The sequence below is a fragment of the Cicer arietinum genome, chromosome 6, assembly GCF_000331145.2.
Source record: "Cicer arietinum cultivar CDC Frontier isolate Library 1 chromosome 6, Cicar.CDCFrontier_v2.0, whole genome shotgun sequence".
Lineage (NCBI taxonomy): Eukaryota > Viridiplantae > Streptophyta > Magnoliopsida > Fabales > Fabaceae > Cicer > Cicer arietinum.
This window is the reverse complement of record NC_021165.2, coordinates 60,996,960-61,010,447: the sequence shown is the minus strand read 5'-3', so window position 1 is coordinate 61,010,447 and position 13,488 is coordinate 60,996,960.

The window sequence follows — 13,488 nt, the reverse complement described above, 5'->3', positions numbered from 1 at the left end:
TTGCAATACCATTTTGAAACCCATGATGTTGTATTAATTGTGTTATAAATGTTAAGTGTTATGTTTTGGAATTTGGTGATAACATGTTGGATTGCAATACCATTTTGAAACCCATGATGTTGTATTAATTGTGTTATAAATGTTAAGTGTTATGTTTTGGAATTTGGTGATAACATGTTGGATTGCAATACCATTTTGAAACCCATGATGTTGTATTAATTGTGTTATAAATGTTAAGTGTTATGTTTTGGAATTTGGTGATAACATGTTGGATTGCAATACCATTTTGAAACATGAATCTATCCATGTCTTGATTTGTTATGTTATAATTAGGGGATTGAGAACCTCATTTTACTTTCATTTTTAATTGGCAAGTATTGTATGAACCTTTCGCATATTGAAAATCCTGTTAAGGTGCATGCTTAGTTGAAAGGTTATTTTGAGCATTTAAAAACTTAATTGCTATGTGTTAACTGTTATTTTTTTGGTTGGTGACCCTTTACAATTATTGTGGAAATCTGGGCTTTGCCCTCAGATGAGAGTCAGGACGGTCCTACCGGTTCGTACCCTACGGATGGGAATGGAGATGGGAACGCTTGACTGCAGTTACGTTAGGAGGATCTCACGGGGCGCGTGGAGATCACTCAGGGTGTATAGCTTTTTGGTAGGATGATCAGATTAGGATGATGTATAGGGACTAGGTGTCCTTCTTTTTGGATTGGAGTATTTTTAGTTTGGAAAACTGTACTTATACTAATATTGTCAGTTTGACATCATCTTTGAATGGGTTCCATGTACCATTTGATGTTGTGTAAATGTTTTGGATTTATAATTGGAGAAACTTTTCCGCTGCTTGTAAATTATAATGACTCAATTATTTATCCAATGGCATTTCCTGATTTAATTCTTTGTTTGTCTTTAATTATTTAAAAAAAAAATGTACCCTCGCTTTGAAAAACGGGGTGTTACAGTTGGTTTACAGGGAAGGAATAAAAGGAAATAGGGAATTAAAGACATAAGATGAAGACTAATATGAGGGACAATAATCCTACCAAATCTTTAGAGTTTCTGAGAAATTCATAAAAGGAAGATTTAATAAAAAAAAATAATACAAGAGAAAATCTGTATAGATAGCAAAATATACGAACCGTATAAAAGTTAAGCCGTTTCTACGAGAATTTCTTTTCTTTATGTTGATACCGTTTGTTAAGGATTGAACGTGAGATGTATCTCGTTTTGCTAATTGACGGCACTTCTAATTAGGTTACAGAATAGTATCAAGAATTCAGAATTAATTTAGGTCCATTAATTTCATTTATGGCAAATTCAATTTATTACTCAGACTATTAATATATATTATTAGGCTATTATATGGCTATTTATGGCACGACATCATCATCATAGTTATTATATTTTATATATAAATAATATAGTTATTTTATATTTATACTTCATAAAAATAAATTCAAATAATAAAGATCTAGATAACAACACTACTAAAATATGAGGCCTAAGATAATAGCAATTCAAAACTAGTATATATTATTATTATTATTATTATTATTATTATTATTATTATTATTATTATTAAATAAAGTAAATAGATTTAATAACAAGGATCACTGATTTTTATTTAAATAACTATAAAGACAATCACGAAAAAAAATTATTACACCACAAGAAACAAATGTATAAGAAAATATCACTAAGTTATAACAATAATAAATTAAGGTATAATAAACTAGGGTGTTACAAATTGGACTCGCACAGTAGAAGTTTTTTGGGTGTTTTTCTTCTTCTTGCTTTTTATTTGTAGGTTTTAGTGCATTGCTATTTTGACTGGTAGTAGGCACATTTTGTGCATCATTTTAAGACTCTCTTATACCCTTATTTGATCATAGTGAAGCTATTTCTTTGGTCTAGATGACTCGTGATTTTTACCATTGCATTGAGGGGGTTTCCACATTAAAATATCAGTGTTCTTTACGCTTTTTATTTTATTTTAATTAATTTGCTGCCATATATATTTGTTGTTGCTCCTCACGAGTTCTTGCAAGTTGGAGGAATTTTATATCCGCTGCACGTTACTTGTTATTGTGTTTCTGTGTTTATTCCCTATCAGAGCTTTGGTTAAAAGGCTATTTGAGTTGCGTAAAGGATGAAGCCAAATATGAATATAAAGATGGTCTGCCTGAATGGTACTAATTACCATATGTGGAAGGGCAAGATGAAATAGTTGTTATTTGTGAAGAAAATGCATCTTCGTATTTTTAGTTCTAAAATGGCGAATGGTAAATCTACATAAGAATGAGATTTTGTTTTCAGCAGAAGACTAGATATTGTGCATGATGTTGGTACTTGTCAAATCCAGGTAGAGAGCATTGAAATACTGTGAAATGGATTTTGAGGTGTCTTCGTGGTACGACATGTATAAGGTGACAAACCTATTTTGATGGGGGTACTCCAACTCAATATGGATGGAGATATTGACTCGAGGAAGTCCACTTTAGGATATATGATTAAATTTACGGAGGGAGTTGTGGCTTGACAGTGCAGATTACATAAATGTGTAGCATTGTCTACAATTGAGGCATAATTCATTTCCATTACTTAAGCATACAAAGAGATGATTTGGTTGAAGAAACTCTTGCAGGAGCTTGGATTTATTCAAGACAAATATATATTATTTGTCGATAGTCAGAGTGCTATTCATCTTGATAAGAATTCGACACGTCATAGTTGATCCAAACACATTGATGTGATGTTTCATTGGATACGTGATGTGTTGGAAGGTAAATTGTTGGAGTTGGCTAAAGTACATACTGATTATAATGGTTTTGATATGATGACTAAAGTATTACCAATAGAGTAGTTTAAAACTTGTTGCGATATCGCCGGAACCAATCTAGATGCATATGCAAATCTTGGATTCTCTTTGTTTGAAAATCTTCATTACTTTTTAGTTAAAAAATTAAATATAAGGACCAAAACTGTTGATTTTTAAAATAGAAAGACCAATTTTGTAAATCATAAAAATAGAGAGCACATTGGAGGACACTGCAAGTTGGTGTCACTGCTTGCAAGATAGATGCATCAATTTTTTTACCTCTAAACAAAGTTTGGTGTTGACATTTATATTTGTAATCATAGAGTGAATTTTATAAATTTTATAAATTAATACTGTTGATCAAAATGTATTATTGAAAATAAAAGTCGAAGAATATTTTTATAAATATTAAAATTTATTAGAGTTTTAAAATATATTTAACTTTTAAAAAGAAATCGATTACATATAATAATAATAATGTTTAGAATCAAATCAACTAACATTATTTTTCTTATTAGATACAAAATCAATTATTTAAGAATGATGTTTTATGAAGGTATGTCCTAAATGAGTAAAATGTCATTGATTAGCAATAACTCACAATTTTTTTCTCATTTAAAAACTTATATATTTTTATTTATTTTATTACCAAAAAATGAATATTATTTGTTTTATAGTATAGAAAGAAATATGGTGTAAAATAGAAAAATGTTAAAATTAATATACGTGTTTTTAAAATGTTAGAAAATAATTTTTAAAATAAGTGTTTTTCATCTTAAAATGGTAGAAAATAATTTTCATGTAAAATATGCATTTCTTCCATAAAAATGAAGAACATATTTTTTTATGCCAATTGTTTTTATCTCCGTATAATATTTATTTTTTAAAATTGAGTAAAAGAAAATTATTATTCATAAAAGTGATATTAATGGTCATTTTATTCTAATAATACAGTTTTAATATATCTTTGAAAGGATAATAGATTTAAATTTGAATATTTTTCATGTAAAATATTTATTTTTCATGTGTTATATTATTCAATGTTCACTATATTTTAATATATTAATATATTAATTTTCTTTTTCAATATTAACTTTACATAAAACGATCATTGCGAACTATATATATTGTTCACCTAAGTCATGAACTTTTCTTGATCACAAACTAGGAGAATATAAAATCATTTTATGTCATATTTGGAGAAAGATAATAGAAAAAGAAATAATGTCTCAAATAGTTATTGGGTGGTAGTTTAAAATAGTAGATTTATTTGACTATTTATTTATTTTGAAATAATTTGATTATGTAATCGAATCATAAAAATATTATTGTATAAAATATAAATATCATATTTTGAATGACTTTTCTTTTTAGAGAGTTTTCAAAATGTTGTTGTTTATTTTTGTGTATGTGTATTTATTGATTTTGTAAGACACTAATATGAAGATAAAATTGTTGACCGAATAATATCTATTTTATATTGATGATAATGAAAATTCACAAAAGCTAATGAAAGTAAATACGTAAAACTATTGCTTCAATAAAACATTAGTAAAATTATTATTTTCAATTTTTTATAACATCTATTTCTTAATTTTTTTGGTCAAATAATTTAGTTGTTAGATTTTCACATTTGATCTTTAATAGTTCATATTTCTTTTTTAATTCTCTAAAATGAGTTGATTATATTATCAAATCAGAGATTTGAGATATATTTAGACAAATATCGTGAGGTATATTTAAGGAGAAAAAAAATTAAAATCTTAAAATACATACATAAAGTTTCAAAAGTTAGAAGAACTTGCTCATAGATAAAATAACACTTGTATTTTAAAACAGATGAACGTCAAAGATTAAACTAACTGATATTTTATAATTCGTTGGCTAATTTGGATATTTTGCTGAGTTAGAGATCAAAATGACAATATGATATACTTTCTAGAACTAAAATTGAGGTGTACCCTAGTTTATACTAAGTACATTACTTTTTATAAGCATATCATTTATTCCCCTTATATTAATAAAAATATATACTGAATTTAATACTTTATTTTTAAATGTAGATGTTTTTTTTAGATATAAATTAATAAATTTGTGATTTTCTTTCTCTCAATTCTATTTTTTCTTAATTAGTAAAATGCAAAAAAAAAAAAAAATTTATGACATATGAAATGGGATATTTATATGAGGGAGTAGAATACAATTTCAAATAGAATTTAAAGGATAAAACCTTTTGGCATAAAGAATTCATTCTTTCTCAAACCTCCTATACCCTTTTTTCATCCTTCAACCGATTTCACGATACACACTCTAACCTTCATCAATTGCTTCCATCAATTGTTAATTTCTCAAACCTCCTATACCCTTTTTATTACTTGATTTAATATTCTCTCTTGTGATATTTCCTATAGGTTTACCTATTGTTTGAATCATTGCAAGCAAAACTTGGTTTTCTCATTTGGAGATGGAGAAATTTGTTGCTACCACAAATGTAAAGGTTAGCAACCATATACCTGATGATCTTGTCTTCTCGATCTTGTATAAATTGTCTATAAAATCTTTGTACCGATTTGGATGTGTACGCAAAGCTTGGACTCTCTTGTTTGAAAACCCTCAATTTATGATAATGCATCGCAACTATTTCCTTTATAATAACCATTCCTATTACGATGGTGCTTCTATCCTCCTAAATCATTGTCTAGTTCCTTCGAGTGAACTAGGTGAACTGATGAACTACTCCACTCTACATTGTATTTACTTTTTGGTGACAGGTTTGAGAATAGGGTCAAATTATATTGGCCATCTCCATTTCACGAGGATGACAGTTGTATTCATATTTTGAGTTCTGTTTGTGTTAACGAGACTCTTTGTCTCACACAAAGGAGCAACCCGTACGCAAAATGTGTATTTTGGAACCCTACTATAGATGAATTCAAGGTCATTCCACCTAGCCTTTTTAAGTATGTACCTTATCACGACACTATGAAGATCTTTCATGGTTTTGGTTATGACCATGTTAGAGATGACTATAAAATGATTCGACAATTAGATTTCTTTCTTGATTGCTTCGCAGATGTGCCATGTGACGAACCTGTAGGTTTCGCCCCGATGTGGGAGATATATAGTCTAAGAAGTAACTCTTGGAGGAAACTTGATGTTGACATGCCTTTTTGTATGTCGGATGATGAAGTGTACATGGATGGATTTTGTCATTGGTCGGATACAGATGATTACCATAGTCTTAGTATGGTTGGGCCGTGTTTGGTTTCATTTGACTTGTGCAATGAAGTGTTCCTTACAACACCTTTTCCCTCAGACATGGTTGACTATTATTATATTTTGTGCATGGTGTTGTTTAATGGATCCATTGTTTTCATAATATATGATGAATCGACTACTTTTCACATAAGAATATTGGGTTGCCAAGTATATGGCAAACCTCGAAACTATCTAATAATATCAATTTCACTTTATCAATTTTATTTTGTAGTTTACTATTTCTATTTACAAACTCATCTAGTTTCCATTTTAATTGTAACAACAATCTTTTCCCTTTCCTTAATGGAATCTAATTTAATATGAAAATACCTAGTTTTGGGAAACATGATATTTTAACGAGTAACATATCTCTATTTGACCTCATCATGTATGCCATCGTGTTCAATTTTGTGCTATATCATTTAAGTAAATCAATTATCAATATCTGATGCAATATTATTTTGTTTTCTTAAATAAATCACCTATTGGATTTAGAACACATATATCATCCATCTTCCCTATAGTTTTACTTTCAATGTTGTTATTTCAAAAATACACTTATAGTTTATGAGTTCTTCTTGTTTAATTACACTCTTGTTGACTTCTAAACTTTTGGCTACAATGCGTAACATTTGAGGTTACAATTTTTCTTTATCCTTCCCTTATAATCCATATCATCCTTTTGTATAAGTTTTAAATATCTAGTCAAATAGAGGTGGAAAAGTCTCGATGTATCAACTTTTACTAAATTATTATCATAAAAAGCTGCTACTCTCAATAGAAGTTTCATATATTTTCTTCTAATTCCTTATGTAACACCCCAAATTTTTAATTAATATATAATAGCAATATTATAATAAATTATATTATATGTGTATTTGTTGTAGTGTAATAATTTCCTATGTTTTTTTTTATCCTAATGATTTATTTAAATTATTAACAATAAATATAACTATTTAAATTGATATTGGGCAAATAAAAATAAATAAATAAATAAATAAGAAATAAACATGTGTATTAATACACCAATCTATTAATATTAGTGTTAATAAGGGCGAGCAAATAATAATAATAATAATAATAATAATAATAATAATAAAAATGGAGTATTGGCAGATCAGCCATATGACAGGCCTGTGTTTCACAATTAGGCCTAATAATAAACCTAAAATTACCAAGCTATATATATATATATATATATATATACTTATATAGATGATAACCTACCTAAAAGAAAGACCGGAATAAAAAGAAAAAGAATTGAAGAGATTAGTGCTTCCTGCCTACAGCCCAATCACGATGAGGTATAATTTTTTTTATTCCATCAACTAGATTTTAATCGAACAACTTACTATTTGGTAATCAACTTACTATTTGGTGGATTCTAGGATAGTGATGGCTGGACAATTCTTTAACTTTAACCGAACAACTTCCTCATGTTTAACTTTGGATAGACTCCAACCTGCATCCATAGAAAAATTCAAATAAGAAACTTCTGTGCCAACAAATCATTCAATTAAACCCTTAATTTCTATATACTCAAAGAAGAGTGTACAAGTACAGCTTCTCCAACCAATAAAATAAAATTAATCGATATATACAGTGAAGTGAAAAAACAGCTAAGAATGCAACAAGAATTGTTCCCAATATAAATGTATATGATAGATAAAAATTTCATTATCAGATTAACAGAAAACCTAAAATAAATAACTGCGGCTACACCAAAATCATACACAAACCTTAGATGGTAGAAAGAACTGCCGTAATATTTTATATACTCTTTGATTTTGGTTTGTTGCTAAAACACAAACAGGGAACTCCATCATAGACATTGAACTGGAAAATTGCTTAACAATATTCTCATGATACAATATATTTAGAGTAATATGTATTATCAACAAAGTCGGAAGTTGGAAAAGTTTTATTGTCACAAATTCAATTCTCAATATGAAAATATCTAATCCTACTTTATTGGGTGAATTTCTTCGGTTGATGGATATTATTACTCCTACCATCGGAAGGGTTATTTAATCTGGATATTTAGCTTGAGGAGTAAGTTTATTTGTCCGTCAATATTCTATATAAACTTCCATATGAATGCTTTTATTTAGTTTTATTCAGCTGTTAGAACCCATAGTCTTGGAACCTTAAAGATATACTTCATTCTATATTTACTGTAAGACATATGCCTCCTTGATCATGATTTTGATATAATTTCCAAACATACAATGTATATGCATTATTTGATTGATCTAATGATTTGAATTGAGAAACACTTCAGGCAAATAATCAAACACTACACACTTGGACAAAACTTGGAACTCAAGCAATCAAGCAAAGATGGATGATGTCCTACAAGGCCTGAAGACTGATGTATAAAAGTGTCTAGTGTTAATAGTGTCGATTAGGTAGACTTAATCATAATGATTTCTCATATAGTATTTGCCAATGAAATCATAAAATAAGTTTTTAAATCAAGTAATGAAACAATTGATAAATCAATTGAGCAATCGATTTTGTAACTCACAGAATTAAGGTTTCACTAAGTAAATCGATTGGGAAATCGATTACTTAAAGGTTTTCATTAAAACCTGTGTTTTGTGATTAAACAAATCCATTGGAAAATCGATTTGCAAATCAATTGAGTAATCGATTTTGTGATTCACAGAACCAAGTTCATACTGAGTCAATCGATTGGTAAATCGATTATGAAAATGCTTTTTCATCATACATGTGTTCTGTGATCAACGAAATCGATTGGACAATCAATTGAAATAAGTTTCTTAAGTTGCAAGCTTCACATTAATCGATTAGGTAATCGATTGGAAGAATGAACTAGTTAATCATTTAATAGAAACACATTACATAATCGATTGGCACATCGATTTTGACCAAATAGCTGAGTTACTGTAACAAGCCAAATCGATTGGCAAATCGATTGGAGTAAATGTCTGAGTCACTGTGACCAACACAATCGATTGACAAATCGATTGGAGTAAATGTTTGAGTTACAGGGAGAATTCAGCCCATTGCCAAATCGATTATGTCAATGAATATGCGTCGACCGAGTAATCGATTGTTTTGATCTCGTTGTTTAAACAAAACACTTATAATCGATTATCCAATCGATTCTGATAAGAACTGAGTATCAGTTTCTGATAAGTGCATTAAACGAATCGATTAGCAAATCGATTAGATCTTCTATTTTCAAGATTCAAGAAAAACAAGATACGCGATAATCAATTAGGCAATCGATTAAGCTGAAATTACACTTTAAATAAAATCGATTGGGAAATGGATTTGGCTGATGTTTTTCTGAAAATATATAAACTGAATCAATCACAATTTTTCATAACAATCATAACATTTTTCATAACACAAAAAAAAACTGAAATACACATTGAGAGAAAGATTGTTACAACACACAAATACTCATTGGCAAATACTTTTGTGTGAGATCTTATATTGTGATTGAGTCAATTTTCTTAGTCTTCTTTAATTCTTTGTGAAAGAACAATTTATGTATTTGAAGTTTTGGAAATCCAGTAGTGTAAACTGGTGGTTATCTTTTGTGATGCTTGTGTTCATCAAAAGGAAACCTCAGCTTGATCTCGCTAGAGTTTGACGAGTAACTCTTAGGGATAAGTTGGTATTGTGATAGAAGTGGTTGTGAGTTGGATGGATAGGTTGTGACGCTGGAAAGTCTGTAAAACAATTCCTCAAATCATTCTAGTGAAAGGCTGAAATCTATTATAGATTTCAGAACTGGATGTAGGTTATCAAAGTGATAGCCGAACCAGTATAAAAATCTCCTGGTGCACTATTTCCTCTCTCTCTTTACCTTTTATATTGATGTTGCATGTGATTGTGAAATTCTGCTTTGAATAAACTGTATGAATCTTTTACTGTTAAAATAGGAATTAATATTAAATAAGTTGGTTTTGATATTAATTCATCACTTAGGAAAGAATTAGATAGTCTTGTTGATAATATTGCATAAAACTCCTAAGGATAGAAGTCATAAAACTAACATTTACTTCCTTGACTCGCATATTCTCTATCATATTTAGTTCAAAAAAAAAATCTAATTATAGTAATATGGGTGTTTAATGATATTAAATATATTTTTGGGTTATATTATAAATAGTAGATAATTTATTAATTAATTTATTTATTTAATTATATTTAGTCAGTAATTTATTTGTATTTGGTGGTTGTGTGGCTGTAATTCTCTCATGGATTATTAGAGACGACGGTCGACGAAGACGCGACAAATTAACAGATCAGTCATTTGGTGAAATCTTCAATTGAGGTAAGGGGTGAGACGAGGTTCGATTTTATGAGTATAAAATAACGTGAGATGAACGGGAATACTGAAATTCCCAGATGTTTATTCGGGGCTTACCATGTACGGTTGAGCCCTATTGAGTAATAATAATTAATTAATAATATATGAATGGTAATAGTGAGGACTAAAATATAATTTAGAAATCTATAGAATTGCTGTGAATTAATTTATATTAAGATTGCATGTTATTTGATTTTATGAGATCGATACTAATTATTATTGTATGAATGATATGTATTTGAGTGTTCTTATTACCTAATTGACATTGTGATATTACCTGAATGTGCCACTTAATCGATTCCTTACTATGTGATTGATGAAACTGATTGTGCATGGTGAGTTGTGTAAATCAAATATTTTGATTTTATTGTGATTGACTGTTATAGATATATAATGATGAATATTGTGAAGTCAAACTGAAACATATTGAGTTGTGATGATCGAGTAAGTATGAGATATGTGTTATAGATTTTGGATTTAGGATTATTTTGTCATCATATAGGGAGAGTTTGACAAACCTAGTGATTCACGGAAGTACAACTAAATGAGCCTGATCATGGAGGGCTACAGTCGAACTGTAAGATAAGACTGATAGACCTTGGGGGTACCTCTAGTGGGGAATTCCTAAGTGGATTAGTGGGTTATTTCCTAAGGTGAGGAGCTACCATGCAACACAAGAGTACCCCGACCGTCGCGTATATGTATCTCGGGTTGAGTTGAGGGGATCTATGAGGACTTGGCCATTCATGAATTGTTCGTCCACTCTCGTAGTGGCATAGTATCAGGCCTCCTAACAAAGTACTTCAGAATATAATGGTACCAAATGATGAAGTATAGAGTATAGGACACGCATAGCATTTCATCCTTGTGATTTTCTTATTGTGAATGAATTTGATAAACCGTTGATATTATACACTTGACTGCTTTTGAGGTTGTGATAATTTGATTGCTTGTGTGTTCTTCTCATTTATTTTATACCGCTACATGATTTCGATACTCACCCCTCATTGTTTGTGTTTGGCGTTTCCGATGGACGCAGACGAGTTGTAAGTTGCAGGTGATGACTAGTACCATTGGAGAGGCGGAAGCCATCATGTCTTGGAGACTCTTATTATATGGATTGTGTTGATGTTATTCTGAGCATTTTTTTTTATTTTGGGAATTCCCGCACTGTTAGTGACATCGGGTTGGGACTACATTTGCACTTAATTTAAAACATAAGTATGTGTACTTTAAAAAAAAGATTTTGTTGTCTGATATTGTGATTCCAAGTTGTTAAGTTTGATGGAACCTTTGAATTTATTTGACGTGTTAAGGATTATGTGATACTCTTTATCTTAAGAATACATAAATATGTTTGGGAGTTTGTATATTTAGTTATTTGAATAAGTTCATAGTTTTAAAAATATGAAAAAAAATTAAATTTGTTTTACTTGGGAAATATGGTGTCACATTAGTGGTATCAGAGCAGGTCTGTCCAACCAGACCGTAAATGTGTATGTGTTCTCTATGTTTCCTTGTCTACTCTGTTACGTGTTCTGTAGTTATGGTCATTATTGTGTTAGTGTTGTAGAGCTAAGTTAGTTTCTCACTTCCCATAAGTGGATCACTATATTCAATTGGCTTATTTGATTGATATAGGTAGTGATGGCTAGTAGAAGGAATGATGCTACGATTGTTGAGGCTCTAGAGTCCATGGCAGGAGTTACAGTTTAGGCTCTCCAAGCTTTGGCTGAATCTCAAGCTACTGCACAAGCCTCTGCACAAGCTGCTACTCAAGTTGTTGCTCAAGCTACCAGCTACAATGGTGGCCAAGGAAATGTGCATATAAATGAATTCATGGTGATGGATCGATTCCACAAGGCTAACCCTCCATCGTTTGAAGGTCACTATAATGGAGCTCAAAAGTGGTTGCAAGAAGTTGAGAAAATTTTCAGAGGAGTGGCATGCCCCGAAGGTCAGGAAGTGCATCTTGGTACCTTTATGTTGACGGAGGAGGCTGAACATTGGTGGGATGATGCACGCCAACATTTAGATAATGTAGGGACTGCAATTACTTGGGCTATATTCAAGAACATGTTTCTAATTAAGTATTTCCTTGAAGATATCCATAATAGAAAGGAGATGGAATTTGTTACATTGGAACAAGGGAATATGTCAGTAGCAGAGTATGCTGCTAAGTTCAAGGAATTATCCAGGTACTATCCACTCTATGTTGGAGAGGCAGGAGAAAAGTCTAAGTACATCAAGTTTGAAATGGGAGTCAGGCCAGAGATCAAGAAACAGGTTGGAATGCAAGAGATCCGTGACTTTCCTACCCTAGTGAATAAGAATAGGATTTATGATTAAGATAGTCGTGCTAAAAAGGCACATTACAGAAACACTGACACCATGAAGGACAAGAGACCTATGCATCATAATAGAGGAAAATCTTACTCTTTTCCTCCTAGTAAATCTGGAAGTCGTCAGAATTATCAACAATACAGTTTTTCAGCTAGAAAATGAGCTAGTAATGGTAACGGAAAAGGAAATGGAAACAGTTATAGTTATGGGAGTAGTAGAGGAAACCCCAATGGATGAGGAGTTAGTAACGGGAATAGTAACATGAGTCAAGTCTCGAGCAACAACAAGGGTAATAATGGTGATCCAGCTACTCCTATCCGATGTCACAAGTATGGTAAGCAGGGTCACATGGCATATGAATGTAAAGATGCTGGAGTTACTTGTTTTAATTGTCAACAACAAGGCCACATTAGCACCACATGCCCCTACCCAAGGAAAACTCCACAACCGGGAAACCAGAGTTCCCAAGCCAGCCGACCTAAAACCAATGGTAGAGTTTTTGCCCTTAGTGGTTCAGGAGCGTCTGAGAAAGACAACTTGATCCAAGGTACGTGTCTCATAAGTGATTCTCCTTTATTTGTGCTATTTGATTATGGTGCCACTCATTCCTTTGTCTCTTGACTGTGTTAGACGTTTAGGACTACCTATGTCTTGTTTGCAGTATGATTTGATTGTGAATACCCCCAACTAGTGATTATGTTGATACCTCTAG